The sequence below is a fragment of the Lolium perenne genome, chromosome 4 (genome assembly GCF_019359855.2).
Source record: "Lolium perenne isolate Kyuss_39 chromosome 4, Kyuss_2.0, whole genome shotgun sequence".
NCBI classification, from domain to species: domain Eukaryota; kingdom Viridiplantae; phylum Streptophyta; class Magnoliopsida; order Poales; family Poaceae; genus Lolium; species Lolium perenne.
The window spans coordinates 9321851-9334365 of NC_067247.2; positions in this window are offsets into that span (position 1 = coordinate 9321851).

The following is a 12515-nucleotide window of genomic DNA, read 5'->3' on the forward strand; positions in this document are numbered from 1 at the left end:
AGGATTCTGCTGGAAAAAGCATCGTCAGAACGCAATATTTCGGAAGATCAACTGTGGAAGGAAATTATACCAAAAATCCTATTTTTCAAGATGACGAAGGAAGCCAGAAGGAGGAGCCAGCTGGACCCAAGGTGGGCCCAGACCATAGGGCGGCGCGGCCCATGGCCTGGCCGCGCCACCATGTGGTGTGGGGGCCCCACAGCCCCTTTCGCCTCCTTTTCTTCGCGAAACCCTTCGTCCCGAAAACCTAAGCCACAGAGGGTACCTCGCGAAGAGTTCTGACCGCCTCTGCGGGGCGGAGAACACCAGAGAGAAAAGAGCTCTCCGGCGGGCAGGAATCCGCCGGGGAAATTCCCTCCGGGAGGGGGAAATCGACGCCATCGTCACCGTCATCGAGCTGGACATCATCTCCATCACCATCATCATCATCTCCACCATCATCACCGCCGCCTCCTCCGCAGCACCTCGTCACCGCCGTAGCAATTTGGGTTTGATCTTGATTGTTTGATAGGGGAAACTCTCCCGGTATCGATTTCTACTTGTTGTTGATGCTATTGAGTGAAACCATTGAACCAAGTTTATGTTCAGATTGTTATTCATCATCAGATCACCTCTGATCATGTTCCATATGATGTCTTGTGAGTAGTTCGTTTAGTTCTTGAGGACATGGGTGAAGTCTAAATGTTAGTAGTGAACTATGGATGAGTAATATTCAATGGTATGATATTTAAGTTGTGGTGTTATTCTTCTAGTGGTGTCATGTGAACGTCGATTACATGACACTTCACCATTTATGGGCCTAGGGGAATGCATCTTGTACTCGTTTGCCAATTGCGGGGTTGCCGGAGTGACAGAAACCTAAACCCCCGTTGGTATATCGATGCAGGAGGGATCGCAGGATCTCAGAGTTTAAGGCAGTGGTTAGATTTATTCTTAATTACTTTCTTGTAGTTGCGGATGCTTGCAAGGGGTATAATCACAAGTATGTATTAGTCCTAGGAAGGGCGGTACATTAGCATAGGTTCACCCACACAACACTTATCATAACAATGAAGATTATTTAGCCGTATGTAGCGAAAGCACTAGACTAAAATCCCGTGTGTCCTCGAGAACGTTTGGTCATTATAAGTAAACAAACCGGCTTGTCCTTTGTGCTAAAAAGGATTGGGCCACTCGCTGCAATTGTTACTCTCGCACTTTACTTACTCGTACTTTATTCAACTGTTACACCAAAACCCCCTGAATACTTGTCTGTGAGCATTTACAGTGAATCCTTCATCGAAACTGCTTGTCAACACCTTCTGCTCCTCGTTGGGATCGACATTCTTACTTATCGAAGATACTACGATACACCCCCTATACTTGTGGGTCATCAAGACTATTTTCTGGCGCCGTTTCCGGGGAGTGAAGCGCTATTGGTAAGTGGAATTGGTAAGGAAAACCTTTACTGTTTGTGCTGATTTTATTTCTGCCTGCTGCTATAAGTCATTATGGAGAGATCTTCTCTTCAATTTCTATTTGGGAAATCTACTACTACTGCAACGGTAGTGGATGAGGCGCCAGGTGAGGAAGTGATACCATATAAAATACCTATGAAAATTATTGAATGTGTTATGGATAACCGCTATGAAGGGGATGGAACTGTCCACCCTGGAGATCATTTATTGTTCTTACATGAATTATGCGGTTTATTCAAGTGTGCAGGTATTGCTATGGATGAAGTGAGGAAGAAACTATTCTCTTTATCGTTGCAGTAAGGCGGCGCATTGGTATAAATTCTTGGATAATGGGGATTCTCTTGAATGGAATGATATTGTGCCCTGGTTTTATTCTAAGTTCTATCCTCCAAGTGAAATTCACAAGGATCGGAATCGCATATATAATTTTTGGCCTCATGATGGAGAGAGTATTGCCCAAGCTTGGGGGAGATTGAAGTCTTTAATGCTCAAATGCCCCATTCATGAGCTTCCTGGTAATGTTATTATTGATAATTTCTATGCAAGACTTTCTTTTCAAGACAAGACCTTGCTGGATACTTCTTGTTCTGGATCATTTACACGCAACAAAGAAGAGTTTAAAAGGGACCTTCTTGATCGGATCCAAGAAAATACTGAAGGTTGGGAGAACGACAAGGATAGAGAATCAAGTATAATTTATGATTATAAATGCATTGAAGCTTTTATGGATACTGATAAATTTCGTAATATGAGTGCTACATATGGTCTTGATTCTCAAGTTGCTGCAAATCTTTATAAAGCTTTTGCCTCTCATTATGAATTGCCAAAGAAGAATTTTGATAAGTATCATGAACCGTATAAAGATAAAATTGATTCATCTATTAATAAATGCGTTGTAGTTGAAACTGCTGATCGTGTTATTCCTGAAGCTTATATTGAAAAAACTCCTTTCCCTGCTAAAATGAAGGAGTACTCTGTTATAAATAGTGCGGTTCATAAAAGTGAAAAGAAACCTGTAGAACCTGAAGAACAAATAAAAGTTGAACCTCTTTGTTGCAATAGTTAAAGATCTTGTGACTGAAAATGTGGAGGATGGTCATATTATTTTCTGTGAAGATGCTTCTAATATTGTTTCACATCCTAATAAACCCAAGCAAGCTAGTGTTCCTATGCTATCTGTTAGAATTGGTGATCATTGCTATTATGGTTTATGTGATATTGGTGCAAGTGTTAGTGCTATTCCTTATGAGCTTTACACGGAGATTATGCACGAAATTGATTCTTGTGAACTTGAAGATATTGATGTGGTTATTCAGCTGGCTAATAGAGAAACTATTTCTCCAATTGGTATTGTTCGCGATGTGGAAGTTTTATGCGGTAAGATTAAATATCCTGCTGACTTTATGGTACTTGGTTCTGCTGCTAGTGATTATTGTCCTATCATTTTTGGTAGACCTTTTCTAAATACTTGTGGAGCTATTATAGATTGCAAGAAAGAGAAAATTTTGACTAAATTTGCTGGTGAATCTTATGAGTTTAACTTCTCTAAATTTACCAAAACTCCTTATAAAGCTGATTTGCCTAGTGATGATTTTAAAATGGAGCAATGTGCATCTATTGTTCTTGTTCCTAATAATCCTTTGCAGCAACATTTGGAGGATAGCGAGAGTGAAGTTTTTAGGAAAGAAAGAGATGAGCTTGAGGAAATTTTTCTTCGCCAACCTATTCTCAAGCATGATTTACCGGTGGAAGATTTGGGTACAACACCGCCACCAAAGGAAGATCCTGTTTTTGAATTAAAGCCTTTGCCTGATAATCTTAAATATGCTCATATTGATGATAAGAAAATATATCCTGTTATTATTAGTTCTAAGCTTTCAGAAATTGAGGAAGAAAGGTTATTGGAAATATTGAAGAAGCACCGAGGAGCTATTGGCTACACTCTTGATGATTTGAAAGGAATTTCTCCTTCTATTTGCCAACATGCTATTAATATGGAAGATGATGCAAAGCCTGTTGTTGAACATCAGCGTCGTCTAATTCCGAAGATGAAGGAAGTGGTAAGAAATGAGGTATTAAGACTTCTTGAAGCTGGTATTATATATCCTATTGCTGATAGTAGATGGGTTAGTCCTGTGCATTGCGTTCCCAAGAAAGGAGGAATGACTGTTGTGCCTAATGATAATGATGAGCTCATCCCTCAAAGAGTAGTTGTAGGGTATAGAATGTGCATTGATTTTCGAAAAGTTAATAAAGTTACTAAGAAAGATCATTATCCTTTACCATTTATTGATCAAATGCTAGAAAGATTGTCTAAAAATACTCATTTTTGTTTTCTTGATGGTTATTCTGGGTTTTCACAAATTGCTGTTAAAGCTAAAGATCAAGAGAAAACCACTTTCACTTGTCCCTATGGAACTTATGCTTATAGACGTATGCCTTTTGGTTTATGTAATGCTCCTGCTACTTTTCAAAGATGCATGTCTGCTATTTTTCATGGTTTTTGTGAGAGTATTGTAGAGGTATTCATGGATGATTTTTCCGTCTATGGGAATTCTTTTGATAGTTGTTTGCGAAATCTTGATAAAGTTTTGCAGAGATGTGAAGAAACTAACCTTGTTCTTAATTGGTAGAAATGCCACTTTATGGTTAATGAAGGAATTGTATTGGGACATAAAATTTCTGAGAGAGGTATTGAAGTTGATAGAGCTAAAGTTGAAGCAATTGAGAAGATGCCCTATCCTAGGGATGTTAAAGGTATTCGTAGTGTTCTTGGTCATGCTGGGTTTTATAGGAGATTTATTAAAGATTTTTCCAAGATTTCAAAGCCTCTTACTAATCTTCTTCAAAAAGATGTACCTTTTGTTTTTGATGATGATTGTAAGGAAGCTTTTGAAACTCTAAAGAAAGCCTTAACAACTGCTCCTATAGTTGAACCTCCTGATTGGAACTTACCATTTGAAATTATGTGTGATGCTAGTGATTTTGCTGTAGGCGCTGTTCTTGGACAGCGAGTAGATAAAAAACTGAATGTTATTCATTATGCTAGTAAAACTCTTGATGCTGCTCAAAGAAATTATGCTACGACTGAAAAAGAATTATTAGCTGTAGTCTTTGCTTGTGATAAATTTAGATCTTACATTGTTGATTCAAAAGTTACTATTCATACTGATCATGCTGTAATTAGATACCTTATGACAAAGAAAGATGCTAAGCCGAGGCTTATTAGATGGGTACTTCTTTTGCAAGAATTTGATTTACATATTGTAGATAGGAAAGGTGCTGATAATCCTGTTGCTGATAATTTGTCTAGATTGGAAAATATTGTTTATGATCCTGTTCCAGTTAATGATAGTTTTCCAAATGAACAATTGGCTGTAATAAAGGTGAGCTCGCGAGACAGTCCTTGGTATGCTGATTATGCTAACTTTATTATTTCCAAGTACTTGCCTCCAACCTTTTCAGCTCAGCAAAGGAGGAAATTCTTTTATGACTTGAGGCATTATTTCTGGGATGACCCACACTTATATAAAGAAGGAGTGGATGGTATTATGCGAAGATGTGTTCCCGAATATGAACAACAAGAGATATTGAGTAAATGCCATGGTAGTGCTTATGGAGGACATCACGCCGGAGAAAGAACCGCGCAAAAGGTTCTACAATCAGGTTTTTATTGGCCAACTCTCTTCAAGGATGCGAGAAAGTTTATTTTATCTTGTGATGAATGCCAAAGGGTTGGTAATATCTCCAGACGTAATGAAATGCCTATGAATTATACTCTTGTTATTGAACCGTTTGATTGTTGGGGATTTGACTTCATGGGACCTTTTCCCTCTTCAGAAGGTAACACTCATATACTTGTTGCTGTTGATTATGTTACTAAATGGGTGGAAGCCATACCTACAAAAAGTGCTGATGGTGAGACCTCTTTAAGAATGCTTTTAGACATTATTTTTCCTAGATTTGGAGTGCCTAGATATATTATGACTGATGGAGGTTCTCATTTTATTCATGGAGGTTTTAGAAAAACTCTTGCTAGGTATGGTATTAATCATAGAATTGCTTCCGCTTATCATCCTCAAACTAGTGGTCAAGTAGAATTATCAAATAGAGAGATTAAATCTATTTTGGGAAAGACCGTTAATAAAACTAGAAAGAATTGGGCTAGTAAATTGAAGGATGCACTATGGGCTTATAGAACTTCTTATAAAAATCCCATGGGAATGTCACCTTATAAAATGGTTTATGGGAAAGCTTGTCATTTACCTTTAGAACTAGAGCACAAAGCTTATTGGGCTGTTAGAGAATTAAATAAAGATCCTAAACTAGCTGGTGATAAGAGGTTGTTGCAATTAAGTTCTCTAGATGAATGGAGAAGTGAAGCTTATGAAAATGCTAAACTCTTTAAAGAGAAAGTTAAAAAATGGCATGATAGAAGGATTATCAAAAGAGAATTTAATGTTGGGGATAAAGTCCTATTGTATCGGTCTCGTCTCAGATTCTTTGCAGGGAAATTACTCTCAAAATGGGAAGGACCATATGTTGTCGAGGAGGTGTATCGTTCAGGAGCAATTAAAATTAGCTCTCTCCAAGGCAATGCTACGCAAGTGGTGAATGGACAAAGACTCAAGCATTATATCTCGGGTGATTCCTATAATGTTGATGTTGATATTATTCAAGTGGAAACACCGGAGGCTTTCATCAAAAGGCAAATTGACAGTCCGCCAGAACTCGACTTTGAATAGGTAACAGTACTGGTAATGAAAAGTACGCAATTTACTTTCCGAACAATATTTTTGCTCTTTTTGGAAAATATGAAAAAATACGAGTTCGAAACGGAGTGGAAAGGACGCACGAGGGGGTGCCACCATAGGCCGGCGCGGCCTGACCTGGGCCCGCGCCGACCTATGGTCTGGCCGCCTCGTCGCCCCTTTCCGACTCTGGTTCGATCTGGTACTTTCCGTTTGTCGTGAAAATTTTTGCTATATAATCCCCCGGACCCCTGGAGGTCCGTATATTGTTTTCTCGACGTGTTTTGTTTCGAGCTGTTTCTGCCAGGATATGTTTTCAGTTTAGAAGCACCATGGTCTCCAATAATAAGGGCAAGGAGTTTCCGGATGAAGATGATCGAGATCTTGGGTGGAAAGAGGAAGACAAGGACATCAAGGAAGAGGATGAAGAAGAGGTGGAGGAAGATTCGCGCGCACACCCGCGTGCTACCATCGCAAGCATCAAGGTGGTGGACAACCCTTTTAGTGCAAACAAGAGCGCAAGAATTCGCACTGGAGGAGCGGTTCCATGTCATTACCTAGCTCCAAAAACATCTCTATCAGGCATTCACCATCCCTTCCACAATCTAATTTTCAATAATCAAATTGAAGGGACTCCAAAGGCAGCATTGCCTAGCCAGTGGGATATAGACCATTCTAACACTGCAGGAGGGAAGGAGCCTGAGGCTGAAGAGTGGGGAAATAACTCCAAGAGCTGGGACTCGCCGTTGGACAGACTCCTCAACCGCGTCGAGCACAATTCAGAGATGATTCGCAATCTCACATACAGGATTGATGAGCTTCAGGAGCTTATTGAGAAGCTTGTCAGGAATTCATCACCACCATCGCCAAAGGAGTAATTCATCATCGGTATTGGCATCCCCTTGGTTTGTTCCAAGCTTGGGGGAGTGCCGCGGTATCACATCATCATTACCTTTTACTTTTATTGTCAAGTAGTGTCATATCATGAGTAGGGAAGTTATCATATAAGATGGGTTGCAGTTTGGAAGTATCTCTCCTTTAGTTGGTTGTCTATGTATCCCTTGGTGTGAGTTATCGTTATGGAATATTAATGAGAAGTCTTATCATTTACATATTGCACATCTTATTTTAGTTTGCAATTTCTATTATATGATTTACCTTGTTACTAGTATTGGTATCACTTTGGGAGCATTGAATAAATCTATTTGGTTTTGGCAAACTTAGCATTGGTCAATAGCAACAACACTTTGAGGTTTAAGTAGAAAAGAGAAATACATGTAGTTGTTTCATTGTCTTTCTTTCTTGTTAGCTCATAGCTTATTATTCTGAAGTTAAGATTGTTTGTGCTTACAAGGAAGATGCATGATTGTTTCTATCATATGTATATTTGTTTGTTTCCCTCGACTCTTATGCTTGCTAATTAACCTTGCTAGCCAAAGACCTGTACTGAGAGGGAATACTTCTCGTGCATCCAAACCTTAGCCCAAACCTATGCCATTTGTGTCCACCATACCTACCTACTACATGGTATTTTCCGCCATTCCAAGTAAATACTTCATGTGCTACCTTTAAACAATTCAAAACTTAGTATCTCTTATTTGTGTCAATGTTTTATAGCTCATGAGGAAGTATGTGGTGTTTTATCTTTCAATCTTGTTGGGCAACTTTCACCAATGGACTAGTGGCTTCATCCGCTTATCCAATAATTTTGCAAAAGAGCTGGCAATGGGATTCCCAGTCCCAAATTAATTAAACTAAATAGACACTCCTCCATGGTATGTGATTGATGGACGGCACCCGAAGGATTCGGTTAGCCATGGCTTGTGTAAGCAAAGGTTGGGGGGAGTGTCATCATCATAATAAAACTAAAATAAAAAGGCACTCCTTCATGGTATGAGATTGTTGGCAGGCACCCGAGGATTCGGTTAGCCATGGTTTGTGAAAGAAAGGCTGGAAGGAGTGCCATACAAAATGAAAATAATATGGGAGCCGCTCTTTGAAGGTTGTTTGGCAAGGGGGTTAGAGTACCCGCTACCAGTCGTTGACAACAACAAACACCTCTCAAAATGTTACTTTTATTCTCTTTATATGATTTCAAAACTGAAAAAGCTCTAGCACATGATTTAATCCCTGCTTCCCTCTGCGAAGGGCCTGTCTTTTACTTTATGTTGAGTCAGTAAACCTATTTCCCTCCATCTCAAGCAAGCATTTGAGTAGTTGTGATCAAACCATTATATTGTGATTTGCTTCATCATGTCTTTTATTCTTCCTTGTTTAGTACAAGTTTTATCTGAATGAATATAGCTTTGCAAGTTATCAATGATCATGAAGAGACCATTATGATTGAGTATGAAAGTTGTGCCTTATAAACTTTAACATGAGAGCGCTGCTCAATGAGATAAGTATAATCTGTTAATTGTTCTCTGACCAAGAACGAAGTTTGCCATCACCAACTATGATTTCTTATGCACCTTTATTTGTGATTACCTTATACTTGTTTCAAGTTGAGTTATATGAGGAAGTTGTTTACTATAATGTCTTGTGTAAATGAATATGATGCTTCTTGTCCGTATTTTATTTATCGACTCTTCACTCCATAAACATGTGGTCCTGTTTACTGAGTTCAGTTTCGCTTGGAGACAAGCGAAGTCTAAGCTTGGGGGGAGTTGATACGTCCAATTTGCATCACTATTTTATATCATAATTTGCTGTTATTCATTGATATATTTCATATTGGGACACAATACTTATGTTCTTTCATCTATTTTGCATGTTTTATCATTATTGGAGGATCAAGCACCGGAACCAGGATTCTGCTGGAAAAAGCACCGTCAGAACGCAATATTTCGGAAGATCAACTGTGGAAGGAAATTATACCAAAAATCCTATTTTTCAAGATGACGAAGGAAGCCAGAAGGAGGAGCCAGCTGGACCCAAGGTGGGCCCAGACCATAGGGCGGCGCGGACCATGGCCTGGCCGCGCCACCATGTGGTGTGGGGGCCCCACAGCCCCTTTCGCCTTCTTTTCTTCGCGAAACCCTTCGTCCCGAAAACCTAAGCCACAGAGGGTACCTCGCGAAGAGTTACAGCCGCCTCTGCGGGGCGGAGAACACCAGAGAGAAAAGAGCTCTCCGGCGGGCAGGAATCCGCCGGGGAAATTCCCTCCGGGAGGGGGAAATCGACGCCATCGTCACCGTCATCGAGTTGGACATCATCTCCATCACCATCATCATCATCTCCACCATCATCACCGCCGCCTCCTCCGCAGCACCTCGTCACCGCCGTAGCAATTTGGGTTTGATCTTGATTGTTTGATAGGGGAAACTCTCCCGGTATCGATTTCTACTTGTTGTTGATGCTATTGAGTGAAACCATTGAACCAAGTTTATGTTCAGATTGTTATTCATCATCATATCACCTCTGATCATGTTCCATATGATGTCTTGTGAGTAGTTCGTTTAGTTCTTGAGGACATGGGTGAAGTCTAAATGTTAGTAGTGAACTATGGATGAGTAATATTCAATGGTATGATATTTAAGTTGTGGTGTTATTCTTCTAGTGGTGTCATGTGAACATCGACTACATGACACTTCACCATTTATGGGCCTAGGGGAATGCATCTTGTACTCGTTTGCCAATTGCGGGGTTGCCGGAGTGACAGAAACCTAAACCCCCGTTGGTATATCGATGCAGGAGGGATCGCAGGATCTCAGAGTTTAAGGCTGTGGTTAGATTTATTCTTAATTACTTTCTTGTAGTTGCGGATGCTTGCAAGGGGTATAATCACAAGTATGTATTAGTCCTAGGAAGGGCGGTACATTAGCATAGGTTCACCCACACAACACTTATCATAACAATGAAGATTATTTAGCCGTATGTAGCGAAAGCACTAGACTAAAATCCCGTGTGTCCTCGAGAACGTTTGGTCATTATAAGTAAACAAACCGGCTTGTCCTTTGTGCTAAAAAGGATTGGGCCACTCGCTGCAATTGTTACTCTCGCACTTTACTTACTCGTACTTTATTCAACTGTTACACCAAAACCCCCTGAATACTTGTCTGTGAGCATTTACAGTGAATCCTTCATCGAAACTGCTTGTCAACACCTTCTGCTCCTCGTTGGGATCGACATTCTTACTTATCGAAGATACTACGATACACCCCCTATACTTGTGGGTCATCACACATCGTCACTGCCGTAGCAATTTGGGTTTGATCTTGATTGTTTGATAGGGGAAACTCTCCCGGTATTAATTTCTACTTGTTATTGATGCTATTGAGTGAAACCGTTGAACCAAGGTTTATGTTCAGATTGTTATTCATCATCATATCACCTCTGATCATGTTCCATATGATGTCTCGTGAGTAGTTCGTTTAGTTCTTGAGGACATGGGTGAAGTCTAAATGTTAGTAGTGAAGTATGGTTGAGTAATATTCAATGTTATGATATTTAAGTTGTGGTGTTATTCTTCTAGTGGTGTCGTGTGAACGTCGACTACACGACACTTCACCTTTATGGGCCTAGGGGAATGCATCTTGTACTCGTTTGCCAATTGCGGGGTTGCCGGAGTGACAGAAACCTAAGCCCCCGTTGGTATATCGATGCAGGAGGGATAGCAGGATCTCAGAGTTTAAGGCTGTGGTTAGATTTATCTTAATTACTTTCTTGTAGTTGCGGATGCTTGCAAGGGGTATAATCACAAGTATGTATTAGTCCTAGGAAGGGCGGTACATTAGCACAGGTTCACCCACACAACACTTATCAAAACAATGAAGATTAATTAGCCGTATGTAGCGAAAGCACTAGACTAAAATCCCGTGTGTCCTCGAGAACGTTTGGTCATTATAAGTAAACAAACCGGCTTGTCCTTTGTGCTAAAAAGGATTGGGCCACTCGCTGCAATTGTTACTCTCGCACTTTACTTACTCGTACTTTATTCATCTGCTACATCAAAACCCCCTGAATACTTGTCTGTGAGCATTTACAGTGAATCCTTCATCGAAACTGCTTGTCAACACCTTCTGCTCCTCGTTGGGATCGACATTCTTACTTATCGAAGATACTACGATACACCCCCTATGGCCCTATACTTGTGGGTCATCATCCAGCTGCGTCGCCCTCCGTACCTTCCACTCCGCCGTCGATAGCTTGCAGCGCATGCAGTCTTGATGCCACTGATCGTTGGTCTAGCCTTCCGACTTTTTCTTTGGAGCCAGCGCCTTCCACGGCTTCGCCGCTTTCGTCTCATTGCCTGGCGGCTTAGTGGCCGCTTTCTTGGCCATTTTTTGGGGCCTGTCGACGGCGCCGTGGATGGGGAGAGGGCAGCGGCGTCGGGAGGGACAGAGTAGCGACGGCGGGAGGGAGACATGAATCAGCGGGATATATAGTGAAATCTGTTGGGAGGGCAGAAATGCGCGGCGGGAGAGGCGTGATGTGGCAGGAGAGGTGCGATTTGGCGGGAAAGGGGGCGAATTTTTATGTGCCTCTAACGCATCGGGCCCGCCACTCCCCGCCCCGCTTTTCTTTTTGTCAGGCGCGTCCGGAGCGTCCCCTGTGTAGCGGGAACGGGCTCGGGGCGCCAGACACCTTATCGGGTAGCGTCAGACTGAACGAGGCTTTGGAGCGCGTGGCTAGGAACGATTTTTTGTCCGGCACGCCCCAAATCCCTTTGGAGCACGCTTTGGGAGACGCGACTAGAGATGCTCTTACATATCTCCACCTTCCATCGTAGATTTAGGCCGCTTCCTCCATCCATGAACACCTTGCTCATGTTGAATCCACCAATCTGTGCTTCGAGTACTAGGGCGGCGTGACCAGGCCTTGGTACAGCTGCCAGATGATCTGCCCTGCTAAACAGGATGCTTTGATTTGATTAGTCAATATATTCGGGTACACTTGCATGGCCACCTCCGCAAGTTTTATCTCCCGTGTAAACTTCTTGGACTCTCTTTTAGAGACGCTAGCTTTGTGGATAATGTTCACATGTCCTCGTGATACGGGGAAGACTTCGGCTGGCCCGTATGAGCGTTCCTGTGGTTGGGTGATTGGGAAGAGGCAGCTATACCTTGTTTCATCGGGTGAGGCAGTGCTTCGGAGTTGGATCTCAATTTTTCGCATAATTTCTGAATATCGAATAACTGTCGACAATCCTTGAGCAGATGCGATGCCTTCTCAATGCTGTCTTTTGGGTCAACATAAACTTGCAAGTAACATGGGGCGACTAATTGTTCTGCGGCTGGTAGGTGAGGTGTACGAGGAAGGCGAATTTGTCGGCTGCGGCTTCTAGTTGAGTGCTCATCATAGCGCC